The sequence below is a fragment of the Mustelus asterias genome, chromosome 5 (assembly GCF_964213995.1).
Source record: "Mustelus asterias chromosome 5, sMusAst1.hap1.1, whole genome shotgun sequence".
Lineage (NCBI taxonomy): Eukaryota > Metazoa > Chordata > Chondrichthyes > Carcharhiniformes > Triakidae > Mustelus > Mustelus asterias.
In genome coordinates, this window is record NC_135805.1 from 132,184,728 (window position 1) to 132,198,562 (window position 13,835).

General features: G+C 42.3%; 1 protein-coding gene across 2 annotated transcripts in view; it reads right to left on the bottom strand.

Annotated features, from left to right (window-relative positions):
* lmbrd1 (LMBR1 domain containing 1) overlaps positions 1 to 13,835 on the bottom strand; it is a 237,771-nt gene that overhangs the window by 169,928 nt on the left and 54,008 nt on the right. The gene's annotated exons all lie outside the window — the stretch shown is intronic.

Below are 13,835 nucleotides of genomic sequence, written 5' to 3' on the forward strand. Positions count from 1 at the left end.
TTTATATGCTCTATTCTTTCCCATCCCAGATTTAAGTGATAGCGGTTTTTACATGATTAATTTCTCAAAACATCGGAATCCTGCAACATTTATGTTTCCAGATAAGTCATGTTAACAAAAAGCACCGCAATAGGCCTGCAATAGTCACAGTAAATTTAATGAACTAAAACTACTGGGGTTTTTTTTTGGAAATACAACAGAGTAATTATGTTAAAAATGACATGTACTTCTACATGGATGTTACATGCACTTCTACATGGATGTTACATGCATGGAATTAAACACCATTTGCATCTTAATTTCAATCCAATTATTTCAATAAAACTCAATAGAAGTTACTGACAAGCTACCAAATTATTTAAGTGTTAATGCAGCCATAGAGTGCAAGCCTTATTTAAATACTGAGCAGCTGTCAAACAGCAGTGGGTCACTGTGATCTCCAGGATTATATGTGAGAATTTTAGTATCCATTTATAAAGGTTTTTACAGAAAAAAGTGTTACAGAAGCAAAACTTCAGCTAGAGGACAATGTTCCTGATAATGTCATACTCGTGTGATATTTCTCCCAGGGTAATAGTCCAAATGCTAACTCTTTTCCATACAATATTTGAAATCAAAGCGTGGGCTGAATTTTTGCCGAAAGCCACCAGTTTCTGTCCTGTCAGCATATTTGTCAAAACAGAAAATACATCGCTGCCACTTCCTTCTTCCCTCAATCTTCTCCCACACTCCTAACCGCAAGTGGTTCATGGTAGGGCACACCTAAATGGGCTTATACCACACATCGCTAGTCTTAGCACGTACACCAACATAATTGAGTGTTAGCAGCTTATGCAATCCATAGTGGATCCATCCAGTGGAGCAGCATCTAACCTCATCTAAATATGGCTAGTGATTAGCAATGGGAACCTGATTCTTCCCCTCAGGATCCAGGACACCTAGACCAACTGTAATCACTTCCACCCTGGAATTGAAACTTTTGCCTCTACATTTGAGTGGTTTTTATCACTTGTATGCAAGAATTGTGTTTGATTTAAAAAGTGGTACTAAAAGTTCACAGCTTTCAATCTCTAAGCTCTTCAAAAACAGTTAAAATTCCCCAGCTTTGACGTAGGATCGCCACGTAAAGTAGGATTCTGAATTTGCTCTTTAAACTTCTGTGTGCTTCAAGCATTTTCACATTAATTTAAAATGGATTAACATTGCATGATATACGGCATTGAATGATAACCAAGCAGAGGTGGAATTGCCCAGTTTTAAACAGGATAAAGTACAGCATCCATGAATAAAGAGCTAAATGAGAAAAAATGGACCAAAAACACTTTAGCCATTCAGCTTAAAGTAATGAAAGCTTCAATTACTGTCCAACAAGAGAATGAACCAGTTGCAAGGGTTTTACTGACTCTCCAGATAGTTAGTTGTATTTAAAAGCCTGAAAGATAATCAGCAGGCACAGTACAGAATCCATCAGTTAAAAATACAAAATTCAATATCAATATCAGGCCATGAGCAATCTCTGTCCAGTTGTTATCATATTAATACAGTAGACCATACAGTCCATATCACTGGTGTTGTCAACTGCCTTGGTTAACAAAGTGTCAGTCTTTAATGACCAGTTAGTGCCTAGCACTGAAAAGTGGTGCATCAGCCTGTACGTACATCTGTTAGTGCATAGAAAGTAAAATCCCAGATCTCGCTGAATGGGTATTGCTACAGGCATCTCATGCTGATCAGCTTATCCTACAATCAACTGGATTTTATCTAATCTGCAATTACCAAAATGGGTGACATTCTATACACCAAAGGTCTGCACCAATAAGTATTAGAATTCTGGTAGCAGTCATCATCAGCAATAAGATGTAGTCAATCAACAATGGCCCAGATTTTGCAGTCAGTGGCAAGTGACATTCACAAAGACCTCTCTGGCAAGGATTTCACGTTTAAAGTTAATTTATTACTGTCACAAGCAGGCTTACATTAACACTGCAATGAAGTTACTGTGAAAATCTCCTAGTCGCCACACTCCAGCGCCTGTTCAGATACACAGGTAAAATGCACCTAACCAGCACGTCTTTCAGACTCTGGGAGAAAGCTGGACCCCCCCCCCGCCCCCGGCAAGGAAACCCACTCAGACAAGGGGAAAACGTGCAGACTCCGCACAGACAATAACCCAAGCCAGGAATCGAACCCAGGTTCCTGGTGCTGAGGCAGCAGTGCTAACTACTTTTCCCATATCCTGGCTTCAACTCAAAAGGGTTCTCTGGTGGTCAACGATGATGCTATCAACTACACCAAGCAATCACATTGAAGAATTATCTGACAGGCAGCAAACCACAAAGTTAAAAGCACTGATTATCCTTAATGGGGTGGCATGGTGGTACAGTGTTAGCACTGCTGCCTCACAACGCTAGGGACCCGGGTTCAATTCCCGGTTTAGGTCACTGTCCGTGTGGAGTTTGCATGTTCTCCCGTGTCTGCGTGGGTTTCCTCCAGGTGCTCCGGTTTCCTCCCACAATCTGAAAAACGTGCTGATTGGGTGCATTGACCTGAACAGATGCCGGAGTGTGGCAACTAGAGGAATTTCACAGTAACTTCATTGCAGTATTAGTGTAAGCCTTACTTGTGACTAATAAATAAACTTTACTTTACTCATTTACAGCAAGTGAAATAGAACTTGAACATACTACAGGAGATTAAGGTAGAAGCTGAAATATCATACAAAAATCGTTTTAAATTATTTTTAAAATCGATTGTTTTTTTCCCCATATTGGGGAAATGTGTCATTCCACAAATATAAAATTAGCTTTTCAGGGCCAAAGATGCTGTTTATCAGTAATTATGAACATAGCACGCTGTTACAAACCCAGTTACACCTGATTGAACAAGGTGCAAACTTTATCATGGGTTTGTACAATGAACAAATCTTCCTCTGGTGAAAATGGTAGACTGTTTTAAAAAACAACCAAGTCTCCCAAAGCTAGTGAGCCTTTGCATGTGTTTCTGCAACATCCCAATTATCTCATGCAGGCTCATGTACCGGAAATACACTCTAAGTTAACTTGAACAGCAGGTAGGAACAGTCTAACTTAGCCTTCCTGGTGAGCTGAAAGAAAATAAATTCACTAAATGCTCAACCACAGCAAAGGCTGCAAACTGCCTGCATGGGAACTGGATGAGGAATGATGTAACTCAAATATTCATTCGTGGGACATGGGTGTCGCTGGCTGGCCAGCATTTATTGCACATCCCTCATTGCCTTACACATTTAAGAGTCAACCACATTGCTGTAGCTCTGAAGTCACATGTAAGCCAGTCCAGGTAAGGATGGCAGATTTCCTTCTCTAAAGGACATTAGTGAACCAGATGGGATTTTCCGACAATCGACAATGGTTTCATGGTCATCAGTAGATTCTTAATTCCAGGTATTTTTTTAAAATTGAATTCAAATTCCACCATCTGCTGTGGCGGGATTCAAACCCAGGTCCCCAGAACAATGTGTGTATATTTATGGATCTCAACTGGAGATGAATCCAAATATATCATGGTATAAGAAACATCATTAGAATCATTCCAGAGGGTAGTTCAACATGTTTTCAGAGAAATTTGGGTACAGGTGTTACAGGCAATACTTATTTTGCACTTCAAATTAGCTTCCCAAATTATTTAGATTGCTTGGCATTGTTTTTGGAAGGATTGGGGCTTGCTCCAGGTGGAACCCAATTAAGTGGAACATCTTGCATTTGTATAGCACTTTTAATGGAACTAAAATATGGCAAGATACTATGCAGAAACATTAGAAAACAAAGTTTGACACAAAGCTGTATACGGGGATATTTATATTGATGACCAAAAGCTTGGTCAAAGACATAGGTTTAAGGAGCACCTTAAATGGAGGAAAGAGAGATTTACAAAGTAATTTCATAGCTTCAGATCTTGGCAAACATTAATCCAGTAAGAAGTCTCACAACACCAGGTTAAAGTCCAACAGGTTTATTTGCTACCAAATAAACCTGTTGGACTTTAACCTGGTGTTATGAGACTTCTTACTGTGTTCACCCCAGTCCAACGCCGGCATCTCCACATTCAAATATTAATCCACCAGTATCCATATGCAATACAGTTCCTTCCTTACTGAACAAAAAAAAACTTGGTTTTATGTCAGAGACTTGCTTTAAGACACAACAGCTTTGACACATCCAAAATATGTTGACATAGACAAACTTGCAGTTGACTAATGCAAAAATTGATTATATTAAGCTAGTTAAGATGGAAAAACCAACAGTCAACTTGGGGACAATAAGAATATTCAGAGCTCAGCTGAAGGAACAAAAACCTACATGGGAGAAATTTGGCCCAGATTTTGCTATCAGAGGGGAACAAACATTACTCACCATTCATCATGCTTAGAACTGCCCAAAGGCTTTTTGTGGGCTTGTGACCATTAACATACTATCAGGAATCCGATACAGCACAGCATCTGTACAAGGAATCTGGGTTATATGTGACAACAAACTATCTCCTCATCAAATTAGACTAAAGCACACAGAACATAAACCAGGATATTAATCCCTTAATTTTATACTGAAGGAAATATTTTGAGAGAGCCGAGAGACACAAATTAAAAACATATTTTTAAATTTCCAATAAGAATTAAGATCTGAAGGATTAGACTTTCCACTTGTAAAATTAAATTTTCAGTGTTAGAAATATTATTTGGTGTCAATTAAGGTTTGATCATGCTGTTAAAATTTCACATACATGTGAATGGATGAGTTGTTACTTTATCTGATCTGTTTAATAGCTAACTACAGCAACTTCAGGTCCTTCATGCACATGAATGTCAGGTCCCTCAACAAGGTTCTGGTGTAGAGAAACTCATAAAGGAGCAAGAAAAGTGGAAAGCAACTCCCCGATTTCTGCATTTAACTGTTTGTCAGAAGATGCCATACAATTTACTCATGAATAACAGTGAGCGCCAAAAACCTAACCATTATTCCTACTTCAAAATATTGGCCAATGGCTTTCACATTGGCACAATGGTTAGCACTGCTGCCTCACCGCGCCAGGGACCTGGGATCAATTCCGGCCTTGGGTGACTATCTGTGTGGAGTTTGCACATTCTCATGTCTGCATGGGTTTCCTCTGAATGCTCCGATTTCCTCCCACACTCCAAAGATGTGCGGATTAGGGGGATTGGCCATGCTAAATTGCCCTTTAGTGTCAGGGGGATTAACAGAGTAAATAAGTGGGGTTACGGGGATAGAGCCTGGGTAAGATCATTGTCAGTATAGGCTCGATGGACCGAATGGCCTCCTTCTGCACTGTAAGAATCCTATGATTTTAAGTGCAGCTTAGATGTTACGAGTTTGACAACTATTCCAAGAGGACCTACAGCAGAGGACACCTAAATATCAACAAAACAAATTCCTCTGTCTTCAATAAACTAGCATTGCTTTTATTCAAAAAAAATTTAAGTTAACATTTCAAATCAGCTATTCTGCAACCAATGTAATAGTTTCAGTAATGCTGAGACTCAGTACAGACATTTAATCCAGAAAAATATTACGGGCCTTACAACACGCAGTGGGTGATACTTCTCTGAATAGACTGCACTACATCAGTAATTACCCAGGTGAACAATCACATGGACCCCATTGCCCCTCATTCAGTCAGAAATCTGTTGTACTCTAATCAGGGGTGCAGAAAAAGCATGTGGCACTGTTGTAAAATGTCACACATTATCGCTGAAGCAACCAGCCTGAAGATGCAATGGTCAGATATTTCAGCTCAGATATCAGTGAATGGCTCTATCATTGAATGCTCCGTATTTCCCAGTGCAGTGAAGAACGGTCATGTTTTTGCAGGGATCAAAAACTTGCAGCACAACATTGGGAAATTTCCACCTTTCCACAGATTTCTATTGTGCTATGCTACCTACATCTTCAAGTCAAAAATACGTGAAGGAACAAACTGTAATTTAATTGTGTTGTCTCTCTAAAATACTGACATTACTTCTTAGATTCCTTTAAGAAAATCCACTAATCAAAATGTAATTCCAAACATTAAACAGAAAATTAGTATCCAAAGTGATTCTTGTTCACCAACAATTAAATTAGTTGGTTGCTTTCCAGCACTGCATCAAAATAGTTCCTATTTGCTTCTATAAAGTTTCTCCAAAATTCCACTAAATCTTCCTTTTAGATGGAATTCTCCTGGCAAAAGTAGGCATCTATATTTTTGATGTCAATAAGTATTTGATAAATGAACATTACAAAGACTTGTTTAGCATTAGTAAGCGCGAAGAAGTTAAGCAGGTACTCTACCAATACATTTCAAGTCTCACTTAAAAATCCTAGAATTTTCAAAATGGATAATTTTAACTGATGGGCACAACTGTCCAAAAACAAAAATAGACACATGAAGGTTGTACTCAGTAGAACACATACCTCCGCCATGCTGTGTTAACATTATTACAATAACGCAGCTCTTCTTTGAGGCGTTTCCCTGACTGGATGATGTTCCGTAACTACAAAGCTGAAAAAAGGTTCTTTTTATTGAGAGCTTCTTTCTCAGAAGCGGTTTTGGGCCATTCCACATCCAAGAACCTGCTATGAAAACTCTGCTCAATTTTGACAGTTGTGACAAATCCAACGACAGCATTTGAGACAACCACAACATTCTAAAACAATCCACAGCATTCTAAGCCAAATAACCTACAATATTCTAAAGCAATTCACTCTACATCCCAAGGTTAACCAATCCTTTAGAATTTCTAGTATCTGGGTCTGAATCTTAGCTAAAAACTAATCTGTTCTTCCTTAGACTATACCTTGTGTAGCATGTTTCACTAAAAATCTGTTAGTTTCTGAGATATATTGTTAACAGACTAGTAGACAAACAGGCAAGAACATTATCTCCACCCACCTTCAGTGGCAGAAGTAACATAGAAAACATAGAAACACAGAAAAACTACAGCACAATACAGGCTCTTCAGCCCACAAAGTTGTGCCGAACATGTCCCTACCTTAGCGATTACTAGGCTTGCCTATAACCCTCTATCTTACTAAGTTCCATGTACTTATCTAAAAGTCTCGTAAAAGACCCTATCGAATCTGCCTCCACCATCGTTGCTGGCAGCCCATTCCACGCACCCACCACCCTCAGTGAAAAACTTACCCCTGACATCTCCTCTGTACCTACTCCCCAGCACCTTAAACCTGTGTCCTCTTGTGGCAACCATTTCAGCCCTGGGAAAAAGCCTCTGTCTACCCACTCGGTCAATACCTCTCAACATCTTGTACACCTCTATCAGGTCACCCCTCATCCTTCATCTCTCCAAGGAGAAAAGGCCGAGCTCACTCAACCTATCCTCATAAGGCATGCTCCCCAACCCAGGCAACATCCTCTGCACCCTTTCTAGGGCTTCCACATCCTTCCTGTAATGAGGCGACCAGAACTGAGCAGAGTACTCCAAGTGGGGTCTGACCAGGGTCTTATATAGCTGCAACATTATCTCACGACTCCTAAACTCAATTCCTCGATTGATGAAGGCCAATACACCATACGCCTTCTTAACCACAGCCTCAACCTGCACAGCTGCTTTGAGCGTCCTATGAACTCGGACCCCAAGATCCTTCTGATCTTCCACACTGCCAAGAGTCCTACCATTATTATATTCCGCCATCCTATTTGACCTGTCAAAATGAACCACCTCACACTTATCTGGGTTGCACTCCATCTGCCACTTCTCCGCCCAGTCTTGCATCCTATCAATGTCTCGCTGCAACTTCTGACATCCCTCCACACTATCCACAACACCTCCAACCTTTGTGTCATCAGCAAACTTATCAACCCATCATCCTCCACTTCCTCATCCAGGTCATTTATAAAAATCACAAAGAGTAAGGGTCCCAGAACAGATCCCTGGGGCATTCCACTGGTGACCGACCTCCATGCAGAATATGACCCATCTATAACCACTCTTTGCCTTCTGTGGGCAAGCCAGTTTTGGCTCCACAAAGCAATGTCCCCTTGGATCCCATGCCCCCTCACTTTCTCAATAAGCCTTGCATGGGGCACCTTATCAAATGCCTTGCTGAAGTCCATATATATTACATCTACTGCTCTTCCTTCATCAATGTGTTTAGTCACATCCTCAAAAAATTCAAAGCCATGCTGACTATTCTTAATCATATTATACCTCTCCAAATGTTCATAAATCCTACCTCTCAGGATCTTCTCCATCAACTTACTAACCACTGAGGTTAGACTCACTGGTCTATAATTTCCAGGGCTATCTCTACTCCCTTTCTTGAATAAAGGAACATCCGCAAACCTCCAATCCTCCGGAACCTCTCCCGTCTCCATTGATGATGCAAAGATCATCGCCAGAGGCTCAGCAATCTTCTCCCTCGCCTCCCACAGTAGCCTGGGGTACATCTCATCCGGTCCCGGCGACTTATCTAACTTGGTGCTTTTCAAAAGCTCTAACACATCCACTTTCTTAATATCTACATGCTCAAGCTTTTCAGTCCGCTACAAGTCTGCACTACAACCACCAAGATCCTTTTCCATAGTGAATACTGAAGTAAAGTATTCATTAAGTACCTCTGCTATTTCTTCCGGTTCCATACAAACTTTCTCACCATCATCACTTGGTCCTATTCTTTCACATCTTATCCTCTTGCTCTTCACATACTTGTAGAATGCCTTGGGGTTTTCCTTTATCCTGTCTGCCAAGGCCTTCTCATGACCCCTTCTGGCTCTCCTAATTTCCTTCTTAAGATCCTTCCTATTAGCCGTATACTCTTCAAGATCTCTAACATTACCTAGCTCCCTGAACTTTTTGTAAGCTTTTTTTTTCTTCTTGACTAGATTCATTACAGCCTTTGTACACCACGGTTCCTGTAACCTACCATAACTTCCCTGTCTCATTGGAACATTGCTATGCAGAACTCCACACAAATATTCCCTGAAAAGTTGCCACATTTCTTCTGTACATTTCTCTGAGAAAACCTCTTTCCAATTTAAGCCTCCAATTTCCTGCCTGATAGCCTCATAATTCCCCTTACTCCAATTAAACACTTTTCTAACTTGTCTGACCCTATCTCTCTCCAATGCTATTGCAAAGGAGATAGAATTATGATCACTATCTCCAAAATGCTCTCCCACTGAGAGATCTGACACCTGCCCAGGTTCATTTCCCAATACCAAATCAAGTACAGCCTCTCCTCTTGTAGGCTTATCTACATACTGTGTCAAGAAACCCTCCTGAACACACCTAACAAACTCCTCCCCATCCACACCCCTTACTCTAGGGAGATTCCAATCAATATTTGGAAATTAAAATCTCCCATCACGACAACTCTGTTATTATTACACCTTTCCAGGATCTGTTTCCCTATCTGCTCCTCAACATCCCTATTACTATTGGGCGGCCTATAGAAAACACCCAGTAAAGTTACTGGCCCCTTCCTGTGCCTAACCTCCACCCACAGAGACTCCATAGACAATCCCTCCATGCTGTCCATCTTTTCTGCAGCCGTGACACTATCTCTGATCAACAGTGCCACTCCCCCACCTCTTTTGCCTCCCTCCCTGTCCCTTCTGAAACCCGGCACTTGAAGTAACCAGTCCTGTCCCTGAGTCATTCAAGTCTCTGTAATGGCCACCACATCATATTTCCAAGTAGTGATCCACGCTCTAAGCTCATCCACTTTGTTCACAACACTCCTTGTGTTAAAATAGACACATCTCAAACCTTCGGTCTGAGCACTCCCCTTCTCTATCACCTGCCTATCCTCTATCTCACACTGTTGGCAAGCTTTCTCTATTTGTGAGCTAACCTCCTCTCTCCCAGTCACTTCAATTTGATTCCCACCCCACAACCATACTAGTTTAAACTCTCCCCAGTAGCCTTAGCAAACCTCCCCACCAGGATATTGGTCCTCCTGGGATTCAAGTGCAACCCGTCCTTATTGTACAGGTCACACCTGCCCCAAAAGAGGTCCTAATGATCCAGAAACCTGAATCCCTGCCCCCTGCTCCAATCCCTCAGCCACGCATTTATCCTCCACCTCATTCCATTCCTACTCTCACTGTCGCGTGGCACAGGCAGCAATCCCGAGACTACTACCTTTGCGGTTCTTCTTCTCAACTCCCTATATTCTCCTTTCAGGACCTCTTCCCTTTTCCTACCTATGTCATTGGTACCAATATGTACCACGACCTCTGGCTCTTCTCCCTCCCACTTCAGGATATCTTGGACGCGATCAGAAACATCCCGGATCCTGGCACCAGGGAAGCAAACTACCATCCGAGTTTCTTGTCTGCGTCCACAGAATCACCTGTCCGACCCCCTCACTATAGAGTCCCCTATTACTACTGCCTTCCCCCTCCTTTCCCTACCCTTCTGAGCTACAGGGCCGGACTCTGTGCCAGAGGCACGGCCACTGTTGCTTCCCCCAGGTAGGCTGCTCCCCCCAACAGCACTCAAACAGGAGTACCTATTGTTAAGGGGCACAGCCACTGGGGTACTCTCTAGTACCTGACCTTTCCCCTTCCCCACCGTGACCCACTTGTCTGCCTCCCATGGCCCCGGTGTGACCACCTGCCTGTAACTCCTCTCTATCACCTCCTCATTCTCCCTGACCAGACGAAGGTCATCGAGCTGCAGCTCCAGTTCCCTAACGTGGTCCCTTAGGAGCTGCAGTTCGACGCACCTGGCGCAGATATGGACGTCCAGGAGGCTAGGAGACTCCAGGACCTCCCACAGAGGACAACAAACTGGCCTCACACTCATAATTCCCCCTTTCTTTGAATAACACAGGAAACAACTAAGAACTAAACCTACCCTGCCTCACCCGTTTCCGCCTAAGCCCATTGCGCCAAAGCCCTTCAGCCTTCACTCTGCTCCCTCTCAGTCCGCTGCCCGCTGGATAGAGCGGCCTGCTTTTCAAAGGAAAAAAAAACTTCCCAGGTGTCACTGGGGCCGACTTCCAGTTTTACCCTCCCAGCTGCCTTAGAGAAAAAAAACCTCTTACCCACTAGCTCTCCTCTCCTGAAAACACCACTCTGGCTGCTCCACTGGAACAAGTAATATTATTGAAAACAGTCAGTTATTCACCACCTACCAATGGAACAGACAAGCTAAAGTTTCAAAAGTAGATTTATCATTCGAAGCACTTTGATTTTATAACATCTGTTGATTTGACAATCTTGATTTTTGATTTTATGGCCACATGACATTGGAGTTGTGATACCTAGGCAGCCATATAATGCAAGAAACACGATAAGACATACACTACTAGAATAAGGACTTTTAAAATGTGCAAGTGAATTACCAATTCTTCCAAAGAGCAAAGGGGGCGGGGGGGGGGGGGGGGGGGGGGGGGGTTAAATTGGTGACACAAAAGAGGCCTAAAATGATTTATCTTCAGGCAAGCCAATGCCATAAAAGGAAATGTAGCAAATATTTTTGTGGAGCGATTGCTTTCTCCAGAGCTTTTCCAGAATAGCATCCAAATTTCATATCATCAAACACTTCAAATTTCAAAAACACCCCATCAAGTCAAGCAAACAGAAGACTATTTTAGACCAAGCTAGCCTTATCTAAGATGCAACATCACCAGAATTGTTTTTTTATTCTTCCAGGTGTGAGAGCACAGCCAACAAGGCTAAAATTTACTGACCATTCCTCAGTAGTGAGCCACTTTCTTGAACTGTTACAGACCTTGTGGCATACACCAACAATGCTATTAAAAAGTGAGTTCTAAGATGCTGATATATCCTGTAAATGGTACATATTGCTGTCACAGTGGGCCAGTGCTGGAGGGAGTGAATGTTTGAGGTGGGGTGCCAATCAGTGGGCTGCTCTGTCCTGGATGTATCACAAGAATAGTTACAGCAAAGGGAGCCATTGTTCATATCGGCACTCTAAGTGCAAACCAGCTTAGTCCGACTCGTTTGTTCTTTCATTGTGGCTCCACAAATTTATTCACTTCAGGTGCTTATTCAATTCTCTTAAGAGCCATAGCTGAATCTGTCTCCTCCACATTTTCAGGCAGTGCATTCCAGATCCTCACCACTCGTTGCGCAAAAAGAGTAGTCATTTTGCATGTATTCATGCCATTTACCTTATATTGGTATCCCCTAAATCTCAACCCTTCTATCAATTGGAATAATGTTTTCTACTCTATCTAGATGGTGACATGTTTCTGGAGGGTTGGTTGAACTGTGCTCATCCAGGAAAGTACATTGCATTCTATCACACTCCCGACTTGTGCCTTGTAGAGAGTGGAAAGGCTTTGAAGGATCAGGATATGAGTCACTAACTGTAGAAAACCCAGTCTCAGACCAATTCTTGTAGCCATAGTATTCATATGGCTGGTGGGCTTAAGTTTTTGGTCAATAATGCCCCTAGGACATTGGCAATAGGGAATTCAGCAATAGTAATGACACCGATCAAGGGGATGTGGTTAGGCTCTCTGTTGTTAGAAATATGTATACCTTGCACTTGTATGGCATAAATATTATACATCACTTAACACAAGCCTGAATGCTGTCTAGGTTTTGCTGCATAGGGGCATGGACTGCTTCATTATCTAAGGAGTTGCAAAACTGAACACTACAATCACCAGCGAACATCCCCATTTCTGACCGTATTATGGAAGGAAGTTCATTGTTGAAACGACTGAAGAAGATGGTTTTTCTTAAGTGTGGCGATTGTCCCTTGCAAGAATTATTACACTAAGGCAGTGCTCCAAGGATCACCTGCAGCAGTGTCCTGTCCTGGGGCTGAGATCATTGGCCTCCAACAACCAGAACTATCTTACTTTGTGCTAGGTACGCCTCCAACCAAGGTAGAGTACCACCACCCCCACGCCTCCCCTCCTCCAATTTCTATTAGCTTGAGTTTTACTGGGACTCCTTGAGTCAAAGGTGTCACCCGACCTCTTGAATTGAGCTCATTTTCCATGTTTGTACCAAGGTTGAATTGAGAATTGGAGCAGAGTTGTCCTGATGGAACCCAAACTGTATGCAGGTTATTACGGGTAGGTGCCGCTTCAGAGTGCTGTTGACGACTCCTTCATCAATTTGCTGATGATCAAGTCAACTAATGGGGTGGTAATTTGTCAGATTGGATTTGTCCTTTTTGTGACAAGAAATAACTGGGCAATTTCCATTGTGGGTAACTGTCCAATAGCTATATTGGACAGTTAAGTTAGCAGCACAACGAGTTCCAGAGCATGTCTTCAGCACTACATTCTCGACCATGTCATGGCCAATTGCCTTCCAAAACCAGTATAATCACCCATTTCTTGATATCACATGGAAAGAATCAAATTAACTAAAGTCTGGCATCTGTGTGGATATCAAGAGGAGGCCAAGATGGATCATCCACTTGGCACTGTACGGGCTAAAGATGGCAGCAAATGCTTCAGCCTATCCTTTGTACTGAAGTACTGGAATTCCCATCATTGAGGATGGAGATGCACATGGAGCCTTCAACTCCCATTAGTTGTCTCGCACCATTCATGAGTGGATTTGGTAGGACTGCAGAGCTTTGAGCTGATACACATGGTGCTGCTTCTGGCCTTTGCTCTGTGGTTGGTGCTCTGTCTTGATGGCAAGGTTAGAGAGAGAAATGCTCGATTCCTCCCTCTACCCCATCTTAAACAGTGTACTTCTTATTTTGTAACTGTGCTCACGAGTTCTAGATTCCCCCACAAGGAGAAACACCCTCTCAATACTATCATGAACGAGTCAATATATTTGACAAGTAGACTGAGAGCGAGGTGAAGTAGATTTTTCTCCTCTTGTTGGTTCTCTCATAC